The sequence below is a fragment of the Natator depressus genome, chromosome 11 (genome assembly GCF_965152275.1).
Source record: "Natator depressus isolate rNatDep1 chromosome 11, rNatDep2.hap1, whole genome shotgun sequence".
NCBI lineage: Eukaryota > Metazoa > Chordata > Testudines > Cheloniidae > Natator > Natator depressus.
Window position 1 is genome coordinate 26,062,779 of NC_134244.1, and position 18,115 is coordinate 26,080,893.

An 18,115-nucleotide genomic window follows, 5' to 3' on the forward strand; every position below is an offset into this window, starting at 1 on the left:
TTGAAACTATTCCTCATGGACAGTGTTTTTAAACCAGCATCTGACCCCAGTTCTGAATCCTCTCCAGGACAAAGATTGTCCCCAGAACCTTCAACTTCTAGAGAGAATTGCAGAGGAAGTCAGCTGACTCCCCTCTCAAAACTTCTAGAAAAAGGGCTGCAAGCCCTGAAACCAAGCTCTTGACCAGCCAGAGGGGATCCGCTGTGCATTTGGTCACCTCAGGACCAGTGGCACCGATGGCTCTGAAGCACACAACCCAGAGCTCTACAGTAATAACCTAAGATCCCATAGGGTACAGGCTCAGGAGAGATGGCACCACCTTCCAAAGATAAAAATAGAAACCATATCATCCCACAAAATTGGCACTGACAAAAAGATCCTCAGCTCCAAGTGCTTCAAAGCAGCCCCCATTGGAATGTATTTTCCATAAAAAGCCCTTAGTACCGACAATCCCTGGCAGCAACTACCGCAACATTGGTACCATAGGCGTGCCGCTTCTCTGGGGACCCTACAGTTGTGGAGGAACCAGATTTCCTGGTACTTGGTACTGGGGCTCCAGTACCAAGCACGTCTCAGTCCCAGAACCACCATCAGCATAGGGATATTTGCCTCCAGCACCCCTATCAGCCCCACCTTACACCAGTGGGGACTCAGATAGTGACCAACATGACAACTTACCTCTGGTCTCACATCACAACCCTCCGTTACAGCATCTGGGATGCTCTAATTCCCAATCTTCCTGGTCTGGTCACCCTTGGCAACTGGAATCTGTAGGTAGCCTTGTATCAGGCATCTAATATCTCCCGCAGAGAGCCCACCAGACAATCCCCTGTAGTCTCTGTATCCAGAGCCCCAGGAAGAAACTTTGTAGGAGTAGGAGGCCAGACTAAACGTAGAAACTACTCCACCGACGAACCCCTTCTCTTCCTCACCTGATTAGGCGGGGATGCCCCCTCCTCCATCGTTAGGTGATGATTTCAAGCTTTACCTAGATCTTACTAAGAGGGTGGTTGAGGCTCTGCATATTCTTGAAGTGAAAGACTAACACCACAAATTGTTGGGCATACTACATACCTCTTCCTCTTTGAGGCTTGCAGTACCAGTCAACAAGGCACTTTTAGACCCTATCAAGATTATCTGGCAGACACCAGCCTCTATTGCACCAGCATACAAGATGGAAGATACAAAGTATTATGTGCTCCACAAGGAGGTAGATTTTCTTTTCACGCACCCTCAGCCCAACTCTCTCATGGAAGCTGTTAACACGTGAGGAAAGCAACATCACACCAAATCCACCCCCCTATGATAGAGACTGGAAGTGGCTCAACCCTCTTTGGGAAGAAGGCATATTCACTGGTGACTTTAAAATTCAGGGCTTCAAACTATCAAGCTCTAATTGTCAAATACATCTACGTAAACTATGGAAAACTCAGTGCCTTTATTGACCACTTGCCAGAAGCACAAAAGGAACAAATTTAAAGCCATTGTCCAACAGGGGTAGCAAGAACAGTGCTACAGACTGCACTGGGTGTAAAACGGGTGCATCACTCCACACCTTAAAGGACTCTGCAGCCACACTGTGCTCGCTAGCAATCTATACACTGGGACAGAAGAGGAAATTCAGTTCACAACCACCTCACAGATCCCAGCCACCTGAGTTACCCCCCATCACAATGGTATTATGAGCCACAGCAAAAGAGACCTAGGATGCAAAGCAGAGTTTTCACCCTCACAACCCTCAACCTCTCAACCCTCATCCTCCAAACACCAGTTTTGATGCGTTGATCAAGGCCCTAAGTACTCCTTGCAACAACAGCTACTACATAGACCTTCCACATCCCTTTGGAAGTCGCCTGACTCTCTTCCTCAGGAGTCGGGAGAACATCACCTCTGACAAATGGGTCTTGGAGATTATTTCAAAGGGTTACTCAATCTATTTCATGTCCCTCCCTCACCCACTCCCCCATCTCTCTTCAGGGACCCTTCTCAGAAGAGACTATTACACCAGGAAATAGATCACCTGTTATGCCTAGGGGCCATAGAACCAGTCCCTAGTAACCTCAGAGGCAAAGTTTTTTTTTATTCCAGATATTTCCTGATCCCCAAGAGAAAGGGAGGTTGGAGACTCTCATTAGATCTAAGAGCACTAAACAGATATGTGAAGACACAGAAGTTCAAGATGGTCACACTAGCAGCCATTATTCCATGACTGGAACAAGGAGATTGGTTCTCGGGCCTTGACTTATAAAATCCCTACTTCCACATCTCAATCCAACTGCCTCACAGAGATTCCTCCGATTTACCTTTCAGCAGAACCATTATCAGTACAGAGTGCTCCCATTCAGTCTCCCATCCATACCCATGGTATACTCCAAGGTCCTCTCTATCGTATGGACATTAGGTACTGTCACTTAACCAGACCTGGACAATTGCCTTCTTGAGGCTCATTCCTTCAAAGATGCCCTGTGAGCCACCAGAGGGCTATGCATATATTTGCACAACTAGAGCTCCAGCTCAATATCCAGAAATCTACCTTGACCCCAGTACAACATCTAGAGTTTTTGGGGGCCGAACTCGATAGAGTACAAGAGAGAACGTTCCTCTCGCTGCACAGATCCAGCACCCCAATGAGTCTTATAGAGACAGTCCAGGCCAGCCCACAAACTCCAGCCAACTTCTCAGGCACATGGCGGTATACACATTTGTGACTCCACATGCTTAATTGTACATGAGATGTTTACAAATATGGCACAGATCTGTTTACTTTCCGAACAAGGATGGACTAACCAAACCATAGTTGATGCCCTCCAGGGTCAAACACTCCCTGGTCTAGTGGAAAGAACGAGCCACCATCCATGCAGGCTTTCCATTCATACACCCCCCATCAACGTGGATTCTAATAGCAGATGCCTCTCTGATAGGCTGGGGAGCCAACCTAAGTGACAGCAAAGTGGCAAGTGGTCTCCCACGAAGTTGTTGTCGGTATCATTCTTTTGGAACTGGGGGCTGTCAGAAATGGCTGTGCACACTTTCTCCAACTAATCAGGGATATTCACACGAAAGTCATGACAGACGACAACATGTGCATGTTTTACATAAATCACCAAGGGGGCACTAGATCATCCTATTTGCATGGAAGTACTGACACTTTAGAATTGGTGCATCTGCCACAATGTGCTCATTTCAGCCACTTGCCTGCCAGGGGTACAAAATGTGACAGCTGACAGTCTCAGCTGGAATTTCTCATACAATCACGAATGGGTAATGAGCCCAGGAGCGCATCATGGTATATGGGGAACCCCGACAATAGATCTGTTTGCTACTTACTGAAACAAATGTCTCCATTCCAGCTCCAGGATCAGAGTAGGGAAACAGTCTCTAAGGGATGCTCATCTTTCCATGGGGCAGGGAACTTCTATATGCCTTTCCTCCATTCCTTCTGATATCGAGGGTCCTATTAAAGATACGGTGAGAGAGAGAGTAAAAGTCATACTGATTGCCCCCTCCTAGCCGAGCCAACTGTGGTACCCATACCTTGCACAGCTGGCAGTAGGTCCTCCAATTCCTCTTTGGCCATTCCCTACCTACTCTCCCAAAATGATGGATGGATCCTTCACCCCAATTTACAGATCCTCTGGCTGCAGGCTTGGCTCCTTCATGGTTCCAATAATTAGAAAGTGAATGCTCTGAGGAGGTGAAAGAGATCCTACTACACAGTAGGAAATCTACGACTCGTCACACTTACCTGTAAAAGTGTAAATGCTTCCAAAGTTGGTGCAATTCCAAACAAGTGGCTCCCACATCTTCCCCCCCCCCCTTTGATTCCAGATTACATTCTAGATCTCAAGAGGTCAGGTCTCTCTTTTAGCTCACTTAAAATGCATCTAGTGGCAATAACAAAAAAAAAATAGATATGTTCATAGAGTGGATAGGTCCATCAATGGCTATTAGCCAGGATGGACAGGGATGCTGTCCCTAGCATCTGTTTGCCAGAAGCTAGGAATGGGCAACAGGGTGAATCACTCGATGAATACCAGTTCTGTTCATTCCCTCTGAAGCACCTGGCATTGGCCATTGTTGGAAGACAGGATACTGGGAGAGATGGACCTTTGATCTGGCCCAGTATGGCCATTCTTATAATGGCCTTCCACCATCAGGTGGACAGATACTCAGTATTCACCAATCCAACGACACACAAGAAACCTCTTCCTGCACATCAGACCACCCACTCCAACGTGGGATACCAATTTGGTGCTGAAAACCTGAATTAGATCATCCTTTTGAACCTATGGCCACTTGCTCCCTCTTACGCCTGTCCATGAAGACAGCATTTCTAGTGGCTACTACCTCAGCAGGACAAATAGGGGAAATAGCATTGTAGGTGGTGCACCCACTGTTCATGGTCTTTTTTTTTTTTTTTTTTTTTTTAAAGACAAAGCCACCCTAAGGCCACATCCCAAGTTCCTCCCCAAGGTAACCTCATCCTTCCATATGAGCCAACTAGTTAACCCCCCAACCCCCACCCTTTTTCCAAAACCACATCGTGACAACAGGGTGGCGATACTTCATATGATGAATATTAGGAGACTGCTAGCATTTTATTTGGACAGGACTAAGGACTTTAGGAAGTCTCCTAAACTCTTCCTTACATTTGCAGAAAGATCCAATGGCTCTACAATATCAGCTCAAAGACTCCAAATGGGTCGCCAATTGCATTAACCACTGTTACCATGCATGTAACCTGCTGCCCCCATCAGGAATCCACATGCACTCCACTAGATCTGTTTCTACCTTGTTAAAGATGTCCCCATCTCCTAAATCTGCAGGGCAGCAACCTGGGCTTCTGCCAATACTTTCACAGAACACTACACGATTATTCTGATGTCATCTTCGGTTCCACAATACTATCATCAATAACAGCCTCCATTATGAAGCTCCAGCCCTACATGAGTAATACTGCTGTGAAGTCATCTATGGTGGGGCACTCATGGGGACACTACTCGAAGAAGAGGAAGTTACTCACCTTGTGCAGTGTAACTATGGTTCTTTGAGATACGTATCCCTATGGGTGCTCCACAACCTGCCCTCCTCCCCTCTATTTCAGAGTTCTCTATAAGGGGCCCTGCAGTACAGAAGGAACTGAGGGTGGTTTGCCTGCACAGTGCTAGATAGCCTCAAGGCAGACCGTGTGGGAAGGGGAGCACATGTGGACCAAACAGACACTGCTAACTAAAACCTCCTATTAGAGGCACAGGGGTGCAGATACACCTACAGTGGAGCACTCATAGGGGGACACATCTCGAAGAACCATCATTACTGTACAAGGTAACTTCCTCTCTCATTTCTCTGACTTTTCTCTAGTTAAATAAAAGTCATTGAAATTTAAGAAATATAAAAATAAATTAAAAAATTGAAAAGTTTGCCATTATTCACTATCAACTGAGGATAAGCCTACTTCTGAAGAGGAGGATTAAGCTCCTGAAATTCAAAGCAAGCTTTCATACTGTGTGTTTGTTTATTTATTTATTTATTTATTTGGTGCCCAAAATTGTGCTAAATATGAGAAATGACAGATCCACGTCTCAGAAAACTTAGTCTCCATAAAGCAATTTGTAAAGAGGTAGAGACAAAGGAAGACAATACAAGATGCATTTATTTTGTATTTGACCTCATATCAAAGTCCCAATTTTTCATTGTTTATTGATCTCGTGCCTGACTGTCATTTTTTAACTGTGTTCTTTCCTTGCTCAATATCTATTATTTTGAAGCTAGTTACTCATTTAAAAAATATATCTTGCATCTATGACATTATGCCTACCTGATATGTTTTCCTTACCTGCTTTCCACTGAATCTATTGTCAGCTATAAATGTAAATGTTTCTAAAATCCTTAACTGGTCTAATATCTAATTCCAAATCTAATAGTCAGGTCAGGAAAAGGATAAAAAGAATTTGGATATAAAGAAAGGTATTTTTCCAGTAATAGTAAAAAGCCGTGAGCATCCACTCAGTCTCCCCATTGACAGAGAAATAAATTAAACAGAAGTAGCTCAATAATTGATGTAGACAAAATAGACAATAAAAGTGTGTTAGATTCACGTAGGTGTTACCATGATCTTGAAAGTTGATGTGTGAGTGACAGCTGTAGCCAAGTGCACATTCATTCCATCTGAAAAATTCCCACACACACACAAAAGATAGTGGGAAATAACATCTTTAAGAAGACAGAGAAATGGTTTGAGTACAGGATGGAGGCAGGAACTCATTTATAATCCTAGCTGACACTGGTTCCCTGTGTGCATTCAGGTGGGACCCTAGTTTCCCATGTGAGAATAAGGTGTGTAGGCAGAAGAAATTCTGAGGTGAGACTGGGGGCCTGAAAAAATAATCATTGATGTCATTGGAAAGGCTCCCACTGACTTCAGTGGACATTGGATCAGGTCAGGCCCTGAGTTTTCTCCCAAATTCTGCAGTCAACATGGGCAGTTGCCGGCCCACCCCCTACTCCACTCCATGGAAGTGTTGGGGATTCTGGCCCTTAGATGGGTCTAAGGATATCCAGAGAAGAAGCAGGCAAAACAGGATCTTGAACCCGGGTCTTCCTCCCAGGTAAAGATCCAACCACTAGGCTATTCTGTTGGGGTGGGTCTCCCAACCTTTAAAACCTTCCAACAAACATTTATCAAAACTGATGTGTTTCCTCAAAACAGTGTGGTTTCAACTGAAATGTTCCATCAACATCTTTTTTGCCCAGCTGTATTTGAGAGTATGAATTAGTGATTGTAAAGTGCTTTGAAGATAAAAGCTGGCATTTTCAAATAAGCTTAAGAGAGCTGTGCTCAGTTCCCACTGAAATTCAGTGGGAGTTGACCTAGCATCCCTTTGAAAAGCCCAGCCAAAATTGTTATGTGCATACTAATACCATTATAAGTCTATCTTTAAGCCTTATTTTATTGTCTTTTAATATCCACAAATAAATAAAATGGTAACAAATAGTATGGCCCAAGATTTTCAGAAATGGATGCCTGAAGTTAGGCTCCTAAATCCATACATAGGTACTGGACTTTAATTCAATGGGAGCTGCTTGAGTGCTCAGGACTTGTAAAAAGCTTTCCTTATTCAGTTGCCTAAATATGGATTTAGGAACCTAACTGTAGGCACTCATATTTAAAGCTGTTGGCCACAATTTGTTACATGGGAATGTGTGTGCCTAAAATGTTAAATATGTTTGATTTTAATCAAGGTAGTTACCTACCAGCTAGATACTAGTTTTAAAAAGTATGACTGCATGTTATTATGTACAACAAAAAATACACTCAAACTTTGCATTCTAAGAATGAAATTATGTTTTTAAGCCTTAGGGAGGCAAGGTGAGTGAGGCAAAATCTTTTATTGGACCAACTTCTGATGGTGAGAGTACACAGTCTTAGCAGGTAGGGGGATACTTATACTATTACAAGGAGAACACATTTTCAAGAACTACACCTTAGAATGAAATCAATAGAACTAAGAAATAGTTGAGGTTTGGAGGAGCATGTTATTTCCTAAATGCCCAACAGTGAGTGTATCCTGAAGAACAGAAGCAAGCTAGGGAGAAAATTGACACTGTTACAAGCAAACTACCATGTTATAAATGTAACAAAAAGAAGGGAGGCAAAGGAAATGAAATATGTTCCAAGATATTGTTATATTCCTTCTTCCCTTTAATCAGAACGAGAAAATACATATAACTATGTGAATAGAAACAGGAGCTTTAGAAAAGCTCCTGGAATAAAAAAAGTTTCTCAAATGTCATGCATAATGACTCATCTTTGTTTATAAATGAGCTTAATCCCGTGAAGATTCTCAGATGCTGATCCATTCATCACATTTAAAAATCTCATTTTGAGGCTCTCTGCCCTGAGAAATAAAGATTTTTTTTCACCTGGTATGTTGAGTATAACAAGGTCAAGGAGCATTGCGTAGATTCAAAAGAGATAGATTTGTTCCTTCTTCAGAGCAAGACAGGTTATTTCAAGTACTGGGTAGTTTGCAAGTTTGAAGGTGAAAGCATTTTTTACTGTCTCAGCAATCTGACTCATTCAACATGGAGACAGTATTCAGAAGATAGGGAGCAATGAAATGATCAATGTTTGGATCAGGGAGCAGAGGGTAGTTGTCTTCAGAAGCCACAAATTTGAGGAAGATTTTTCCCCTTCTATTCCTAGGGGCAAGAACTATGTTTTCTCTCATTTCTGTGGGTTTCAGAGACCTCTGGGAAAACAGAGGCACTCTGAGACAAAGCAGTCCTGCTTGGAAGATAGGAAAGACCTGGCACCTTCTCAAGAAAACTAGAAAAAACAAAAGAGCTGAAAAAGTTCCGAGGTGGGATTTTCAAAACCACTCCGTGTTGGCCTAACTGTTCCCATTGAAGTTAATTGGAGTTTTATCAGTTACTTTAATGGGAGGAGAGGTAGGCAACATGGAGCCATTATATGGTTCAAAAGTGTCAGATTGAGGGAAGAGTCAGTCAGGAAGACTTACCTTTGATCAGGAGAAATGGACTGCTAGTATCGAAGGAAAACTTAAAAAAAAATGTAAGAGATCTTTTAATAATCCACTTCGTTGCATGTGACTAGCGATTGAGAGTTTGTATTAGAGTTCTAAGTCTGAATTCATTATATGTCTCTAATTTTCTCAAGACTATTATCCACCTTTCTGATGACCAAAAAACGTATTTCTACAGGAAATGAACTGAAAATTAAACTGGGGAATACGGATTAGCGCTGCTATTAAATGTATTCTGGCATTTGAAGTTGAAGATATCTAGCGCTCTAGACAATGCGTCCGCTGATAAGGAAAATGGTCAGACTGAAAAGTCTTTCCATCTATTTGCCTTTGGCTTTATGAAGAAATACCTTCTATCGGCAAGTTATTAAATAATTACCCATTACAGCATTTCTCACACATTCCTCTCAAGCATCAGAAACTGGTCACAATCAGAGACAGAACAACAAACAAGAAGGATCAGTTTTTAAATGTTCATGTTCCTGTTTCCAGGAGACCAACCACCATGATGCCTAAGCATCAGCTGGACACACTTTGCCAAGGTAACAAGAATCCTCAGATTTTCGTGGGGTTATGAATTGATCACACAAGAAATTAAGTTGAGATTAATTTAGTCTGTGCAGCATAGATAAGAGCCCTTAAATCTTCAGAAGTCCTTAATTTTGAAAATACTCTTTTATTAAACCTAAATACCTCCACCTCTGGTGTCTAGCTCATCAACTGAACTCTTCAAAGTCTAAGCCAGAAGGATATTCTTCCTACATCTAGAGGATGCAGGTTTTGTCCAGTGGTGACTAAAGGTGGGTATTCATTTGAGTGACCAACAGAAAAAAAATTGAACTGCAAAACAGCCCCTCTGTTTGCTGCTAACAGCTCAATACCTAAGGCAAGCAGGGAGACTGCAATCCTGTCTGAGTTTGTACAACCTAATAATATATATATTATATTTTATTAAATTGGAGAAAGGGTAAAAATACAATTGATAAAGAATCTGGAAAATGCAGTAAGACCCCAGGAATTAAAATGAGATCAAAATTTGTTGCAAGTTTTTAAAATCAGGAAGTTTATAAAAGTAATCATTTCAAGAGGAAGTCTTTAAGAAGTGGCTCTAATCTGAAATGTTACTGCAAAGTGCTCCTGTTCCAAGTTTGTTTCAATGAATTCCATTTCAAATCTGCTCAGTTTGCAATTAACAAGATTTTTCCAAACTGCTATAAATGCAAACTCAACCTGGGATCTGAGAGTCAAACTGGGTTCTTTCCTTCATAAGTACCACTGCCAGAAACAAAAATTCTACAGGTTAAATTAAGCTCTCAGTTATACTTCTATGCGACTCCATTATTTTCAATTAGTGTGCACAGGGGTCACTGATGGTAATTTAGGTCCAGATTATGAACCTATTTCTCACATTGATAAGGAGTCCATTAAAATCAGTGGAACCAACACCGACAGATCTGCTTGTCGACAGGCAGGATCACACCTGGGACCTCAGGAGCTAAATGCATGAGCCTCTACTGCATGAGCTAAAAGCCATATGGTTGTTAGCTAGGGTTGTAGAGCAGACTCATTACTCTCTCTCTCTCTATGTGATCTCAGGGCCACTAGATGGGACAGAACACCACACCCAGAAGGTGTGTGAGTTCGTAATCTGGCCCTTGGTGAACAATTCTGTCCATGATGGTCAAAAGTGAATAGAATCTAGTTCATTCTCCTGTATATGTGTTGGCTCTGCAGGGCTAACGGGAATAAAAAGCAGTCTTTTTCTTTTCTTTCACTAATGTAAGCACATGTTTTTCACAGCAGAACTGTGCTTGGAAAGGGAGTCAAAGATGAGCACTTACATAAGTAACCCTTTAGCCACACAAGATCTAAACAGCCTGGCTCATCAAACTGGAAATAGTTCTTCAGGTTCAAATGGAAGGTAATTTTATATCAACAGAAGGAAACATTTGATTTGTCAAATTATATAAGAACTGTGCTTCTGGTATAAGAACTATGCTTCTGTGTCCTGTAATGGCCATCTTGACTTGTCTTGGAGACATATTGTTAATGTGATTAGATGATATTCAAGTTTGCTGGTCTTGATATAAGTCTTGATGTCTGTCAGCTAAAGTCCTGGTGATTTGGGGAGGGGGGAGAGAACCTGTTTGAAGCCATAACAAACATCAGTATTTTGTTTTTTAATTATTCAAAAAACTCAGACTTGCAATTTTATAATAAAGAGATGATTTTACAAAAATGTCAAGCAGTGTTACAGTCCAAAAGGGTCTCTCAATGGGACATACCTACTGTGATAGCCTCCTTATTAGTTTAGTTGCCAGCATGTCGAGCAGAAACTTGACATGTCCAAATCCCTTAATATTTACCAAAAAGAAAAGGAGGACTTGTGGCACCTTAGAGACTAACCAATTTATTTGAGCATAAGCTTTCGTGAGCTACAGCTCACTTCATCGGGTGCATACTGTGGAAAATACAAAAGATGTTTTTATACACACAAACCATGAAAAAATGGGTGTTTATCACTACAAAAGGTTTTCTCTCCCCCCACCCTACTCTTCTGCTGGTAATAGCTTATCTAAAGTGATCACTCTCCTTACAATGTGTATGATAATCAAGGTGGGCCATTTCCAGCACAAATCCAGGTTTTCTCCCCCCCCCCCCCCCCGCAAACCCACTCTCCTGTTGGTAATAGCTTATCTAAAGTGATCACTCTCCTTACAATGTGTATAATCAAGGTGGGCCATTTCCACCAACATTCCACACAAAGATGGACTACAAGCCATCAAGAACACTATCCCCGATAATGTCACGGCTAACCTGGTGGCTGAACTTTGTGACTTTGTCCTTACCCATAACTATTTTACATTTGGGGACAATGTATTCCTTCAAATCAGCGGCACTGCTATGGGTACCCGCATGGCCCCACAGTATGCCAACATTTTTATGGCTGACTTAGAACAACGCTTCCTCAGCTCTCGTCCCCTAACGCTCCTACTCTACTTGAGCTATATTGATGACATTTTCATCATCTGGACCCATGGAAAAGAAGCCCTTGAGGAATTCCACCATGATTTCAACAATTTCTATCCCACCATCAACCTCAGCTTGGTCCAGTCCACACAAGAGATCCACTTCCTGGACACTACAGAGCTAATAAACGATGGTCACATAAACACCACCCTATACCGGAAACCTACTGACCGCTATTCCTACCTACATGCCTCCAGCTTTCACCCTGACCACACCACACAATCCATTGTCTACAGCCAAGCTCTGCGATACAACCGCATCTGCTCCAACCCCTCAGACAGAGACAAACACCTACAAGATCTCTATCAAGCATTCTTACAACTACAATACCCACCTGCGGAAGTGAAGAAACAGATTGATAGAGCCAGAAGAGTACCCAGAAGTCACCTACTACAGGACAGGCCCAACAAAGAAAATAACAGAACGACACTAGCCGTCACTTTCAGCCCCCAACTAAAACCCCTCCAACGCATTATCAAGGATCTACAACCTATCCTGAAGGATGACCCAACACTCTCACAAATCTTGGGAGATAGGCCAGTCCTTGCCTACAGACAGCCCCCCAACCTGAAGCAAATACTCACCAGCAACCACATACCACACAACAGAACCACTAACCCAGGAACCTATCCTTGCAACAAAGCCCGTTGCCAACTGTGCCCACATATCTATTCGGGGACACCATCACAGGGCCTAATAACATCAGCCACACTATCAAAGGCTCGTTCACCTGCACATCCACCAATGTGATATATGCCATCATGTGCCAGCAATGCCCCTCTGCCATGTACATTGGTCAAACTGGACAGTCTCTACGTAAAAGAACAAATGGACACAAATCAGATGTCAAGAATTATAACATTCATAAACCCGTCGGAGAACACTTCAATCTCTCTGGTCACTCGATTTCTGATCTCAAAGTGACTATCCTTCAACAAAAAAACTTCGAAAACTGACTCCAAGGAGACACTGCTGAATTGGAATTAATTTGCAAATTGGATACAATTAACTTAGGTTATTTTTTATAATGACAACCATTCCCAGTCTCTATTCAAGACTATTTCCCCTTGTTTATTTCCCTCACCCACCCACCCACCCACTGTTCCTCAGACGTTCTTGTTAAATCCTGGATTTGTGCTGGTAATGGCCCACCTTGATTATCATACACATTGTAAGGAGAGTGATCACTTTAGATAAGCTATTACCAACAGGAGAGTGGGTTTCGGGGGGAGGAGAAAACCTGGATTTGTGCTGGAAATGGCCCACCTTGATTATCATACACATTGTAAGGAGAGTGATCACTTTAGATAAGCTACTACCAGCAGGAGAGTAGGGTGGGGGGAAAGAAAACCTTTTGTAGTGATAAACACTCATTTTTTCATGGTTTGTGTGTATAAAAACATCTTTTGTATTTTCCACAGTATGCATCCAATGAAGTGAGCTGTAGCTCACGAAAGCTTATGCTCAAATAAATTGGTTAGTCTCTAAGGTGCCACAAGTACTCCTTTTCTTTTTGAGAATACAGACTAACACGGCTGTTACTCTGAAACCTGTTAATATTTACCATTGCCTCTGAGAAAAAATGGATTCAAATTGGGAAAACTCAGTTGTTCTGACTTCAGAAGCCAGTTTAGCATTAAATTGGGGGATTTCGAAAATGTTATGTTAACCCTGCCTTTCACTTATCTCCCTCATATGTTTGGTTTTTTTAGACAGATCAGTGGCGTAGCCAGGTGGAGAAAACAGGGGGAGCGGAGATTAAAAAAAAAAAAAAAAAAGGCACCACCCGCTAGTACTCACCCGGCAGAGTAAGGTGACAGATGCCTCGAAAGGTTCCTCTCTTCCAGGCCATCTTCATCCTGGCTTGAGACTCTTATTATCCAACAGTTTAGGAAAGTACATCTACTAACAAAACCACAGGAGCAAATCTCTGTAAAGAGGCATGTTCTCGTCTGATTATGTGTCTTTTTTACAAAATTGTTTAGAGGTCAGGACTTCTAATGAGATAGTTGAGTTATGTAAACCCTGAACAATTTCCACAAATTCTTCATACAAGATAAGTTATAGAAACTTTACTGAAGGTTTCCAAAATTTAGTCTTTAGGTCCTACTTCAAATGCTAAAAAGCATTACTAAGCTATTTGTCATTCAGGTTTCAATCTGGTGTGGAGACTTAACCTTTGAAAAATCATGCTTCTGCCTTCAAACTCTGTTTTTCCCCATGGAAAATCTGACCTGGAATATCCTGTTTTTCAAGGAAGCTGATATTGTTTTAAGTGAGATTGTGTAATTAATTAACAAATAACAGCATATTAAATGTTTTATGGGGAGGCCTGAATGGATAGGCAAGGCGTAGTTGGAGGGTGAAATGTTAGCCACTGAAGTCAATGGGAGGTTAGCCACTGACATCAATGAGGCCAGGATTTGACCCAGAGTCAAAATTTGGAGAGGTAGGAGGGTTCTTAGGTTTTGAATGTTGATCTAGTTTGTATACTGTATAGAGTTATTAATGTTTTGTACTTTTACACCCAGAGCTTTGGCTGAGATCATGTTTAAATATATTGAAATATATATACTGTATTATAAAGGTATGGGAACAACAAAAGTGAATATCTAAGCACTCAGGAAACAATCCACTTCAGTCACTCACAGAAACAATCGTATTGGTTGAGTATATGAAAAGAGGAAGGGAAGGCTTGGAGCAGGGACCATCTATTTGTTCGGCTGTTATGTGCTACTGTAATTCGAATAATAAAAAGGGACAAGGAACAAGAATCTTCAAGAGAGTGTGGTTCTCCACAAACAATTGCAGTGAATAGTAAACCACAGTGATCTTACAAGTGAATAGCTGTTTGGAAGGTTTTGGCATTAAGCAAGTCCATCTGACCCCAAATCTGTTGTTTCTCTCCATCTTTGTGGCAGCTAGTATGATTTTTATTTCTACATCAGAAATTTGATAGCTCAGTTTTCCCCAGTCTCTCTTACTTAGTGGTGATTTGATACTCCAGAGTATAGGGATGACTCTTCTGGCAGTAGTTAGTGATCAGCAACCACTCCAAGATAGGTTTAGTAACTATCCAATCACTGAGTCTTTTATTAAACCAAAAAAATGTACTAAAGCTAGGCTTACACATATTGAATCCCACAAAGGCAGATAGGTTTAAACTAGCTGCTGCTCTTCAGTTCAAGAAGTGCTAGTATTTTACTGAATAGCTTCAAAGAAATTGATATTTTTTCATGTGTTATGAGTTAATTGTCTGCTAAATTGGCATCTATGTTGTTATGCTGGCTAGCTTTCGGAGTTTCGTTCCATTAGAATTTCTTACATCTGCACAGGGAAAACTCAGTCTGGATATAAATGTCTGTTAGACTCTAGATACAAAGCTCAAGGTAGTAATACTGCAATATTATTCTCTCTGAATGGAGATAAAGCAATTGAAATAGTCTTTGCTCCTGCATGGACAGGAGCAAGAATGAATTCATTTATTCTTACTAAAGAAAGATATCTTCTCCATTACCAGAAAGCATGGCTCTGTTTAGTCCTCTTGACACTACAACTTTTAAATAGTGTTAAGTAACACAGTGATTAGTGTAGTTTACAACTACAAACTGTAAAACATTTTACAACTGTATTGCCTTTTGGTTCTGATCTGTATTGACTCTGCCCACACAAGGCAATGGCAATTCAATCCAATTTGGTAGATTTTCTTTCTTTCATATTAACAATGACCAAGTGTATATAGAGGACTGAATTACTTATTGGTTGTAATGTGTATCATAGAAGATTAGGGTTGGAAGAAACCTCAGGAGGTCATCTAGTCCAACCCCCTGCTCAAAGCAGGACTAACACCAACTAAATCAAATCCAAATATCCAAGTATGCAAATAATTAAATTCAGACAAAGCCAGTTTTAATATAATACAGAGTCTGGCGACATCCACGTGAGAACCCAGCCACAAACATTAATATGTCCAATACTCTGCAAATATCTCACTGAATAAGGCCCCACTCCTGCAAAGACTTATGCATGTGCTTAACTTCATGCACTAACTTTAGTCAATGGGTCTATTCATAGTGTATAAAATTAAACATGTGCATAAGTCTTTGCAGGATCAGAGCCTAAGCGCTCATCTCTGTTTTACCTTTGGAAGTGAATGCTGAGCATACTGAGCGTGCTATATGAAGATTCAGGAAGCACAATTAGCACTTTCTGAACATCAAAGAATCTCTGAATATCTTTAATGTGATTTCCTGTGCTTCCTTAGCATGGGCCTTAAATTGAGCCGTATCGCACTAATCCTGAAAGACATGAATCTTTTATGCCAAGAAATTAATTTTCAAGTGATGCTGCTGTTAACCATTTGCAGTGATCCTGGCAATAACTATCTGGTGAGTCCAACTTAACTTTCTAGTAAAACGATGGGGCAGACAACAAGAGAAAATAATTTGCATACCTGAAGGATAATGGAACCGGGATAGAAACCACAACAGGTTTATTTAAACAAAAACCAACATAGCTGATGAACATGGTAATTTTGAAATTCAAATCAAACGAACCTATTAGGAGATTAAGACCATGCAGTAAGATGTGCTGTGTTTACATGAGTAACTTTCTTATACGTTAAAATAGTTTGAGTAGGAATATTACCACATTGACTGAAAATTGGTTACAGGAGCGTGGCCAGCGAGGTCTCATGAAGGGAAGGGAATCAAGCTTCAGGGAATGTGCCTGATGGAGGTTGTCACAGAGGCCAGTGTGTAGGGTGCTGATGAGCCTGTATTTAAATATATAATGGTACAGGGTTTAATTTCTGACTCTTCTTACTTGAGGGTTTACGGGGCACGGATCTGTAGCCACAAGCAGGAGCTCTCAGAGGAGAGTCATAACAGGTTGGCTGGTGAGGAGGACACATGCCACAGTACAGGGGCAGGACTAGAAGAACTCTGGAGGGACCCTTCCTGCATTTCTATGATTATGTGTTCAAAGGTGCTTCCTTTGTCTGGCCCAGAAAGACACAACTTGTGTAATCTCCAGTGCCTGTTCGTGTATGGGGTATGTATGTGAGCATGGTCCTGTCTACATAGCTAATCGGCCATACTCTTTGGGCTGAGAAACACTGTTATGCATGTTAGCCAGACCATCCACCTAACGGTCAGTAGACTGCTAGATCACCATTCTCCAGGGTTGCTGAGTAGGTGACACAGGTAGTGTGAGGGGGAGAGAGAGGTCTTCTGCACTGCCTTATCCTACAATCTAGTGTGCCTGAGTAAGCTGGGACTGAATTTTAGCCTATATTACACAATTACATTTCATAGCTGTTCACAGTTTGAGTCCTTTTTAAAAATGACTCATACCCTCAAGGCACATTGAAGCAATCTGAATGGGAGGTATCCCAGTTCTTTTGTACTCTCATTAACAAAATTAATTCCCATGTGGTCATGATTGTATGTAAAGGTGTAAGCATTGGTGTTGAGAGCGCAGACCTTAGACTCTTAAAGGCCTTTCTTTATTATGTCTCCCTAGCTTTTTCTGGAGTTGTTTTCTTAATGGATATAATGTTTTATGGGCAAGTCGGGGATCTGGGAGCCTCATAAATCAAAGTACCTTATCTGAGATTTCAGCCGAAACAGCTCAGAAATATCCACCAGCCTCATACTGACCAGAAATTAACATTCTAGTCCCTGTTTCCAACTCCAAAGAAGCAGTGAAAAGTTTCAAAGTTCTGAATTAAAAAAAAACAAAAAACAAATTCGGAAACAACATTACTATTAAAGCCTCTAAAATTGCTATAGTAAAACATTCCAAAACTCACTAATGCCAAGAAAATGAATGTGTGCAGCAATGAATTGAAGATGATAAAGTTTTTAGCACTCATCATCCATAGGAATTGTAGCTTTTTAGCTACAACTGCATATAATTTGTTTGAAGTTTTGGATTGAGCCTTCATAAAATGCTGTAAATAATCCACATGTATTTAATGTTTCCAGTTATCTATAAAGATTTTTTTCTTTTCATTGGCTTCCAGATATTTGATCCATAGAAATAGGTTGAACAAAAAAAACTATTTAAAGCCGCAGTCTAATCTCCAGTGTACACTGAGTGAAATTTACCCCTGTACAAAGGGCAAGCACAAGGGTCTACGTAACACTTAAGCCCTCAAGATAGTTAAGTGCCTGTACACCCACATTAGGGTTTAGTGGACTTAAATGGCCCATGGGCCTTAGGCTGGCCCTGTGCAGGGGAGTGAATTTTACTTAGTGTGCATTACTTGAAAATTTACTTCAGTGTTATGTTCCAATGGACTGATCTTCAGAACTGCTGAGTAAACCCATCTTTCATAGGAGGAGCTGCAAGTGTTCTTCACCATTGAAAATGAGGCCATAAATTTTATCCCTCAGGTCTGTTATTCTTAGAGTCATTGCACACACAAATCCAGATATATGCTCACACATAGAAAACTCCCAAGTATCATGATGGTGATTTCCTTCCATATTTAGTCTTTAGATGTTAAAACAAATACCCTTTACAAAAAGAAGAAA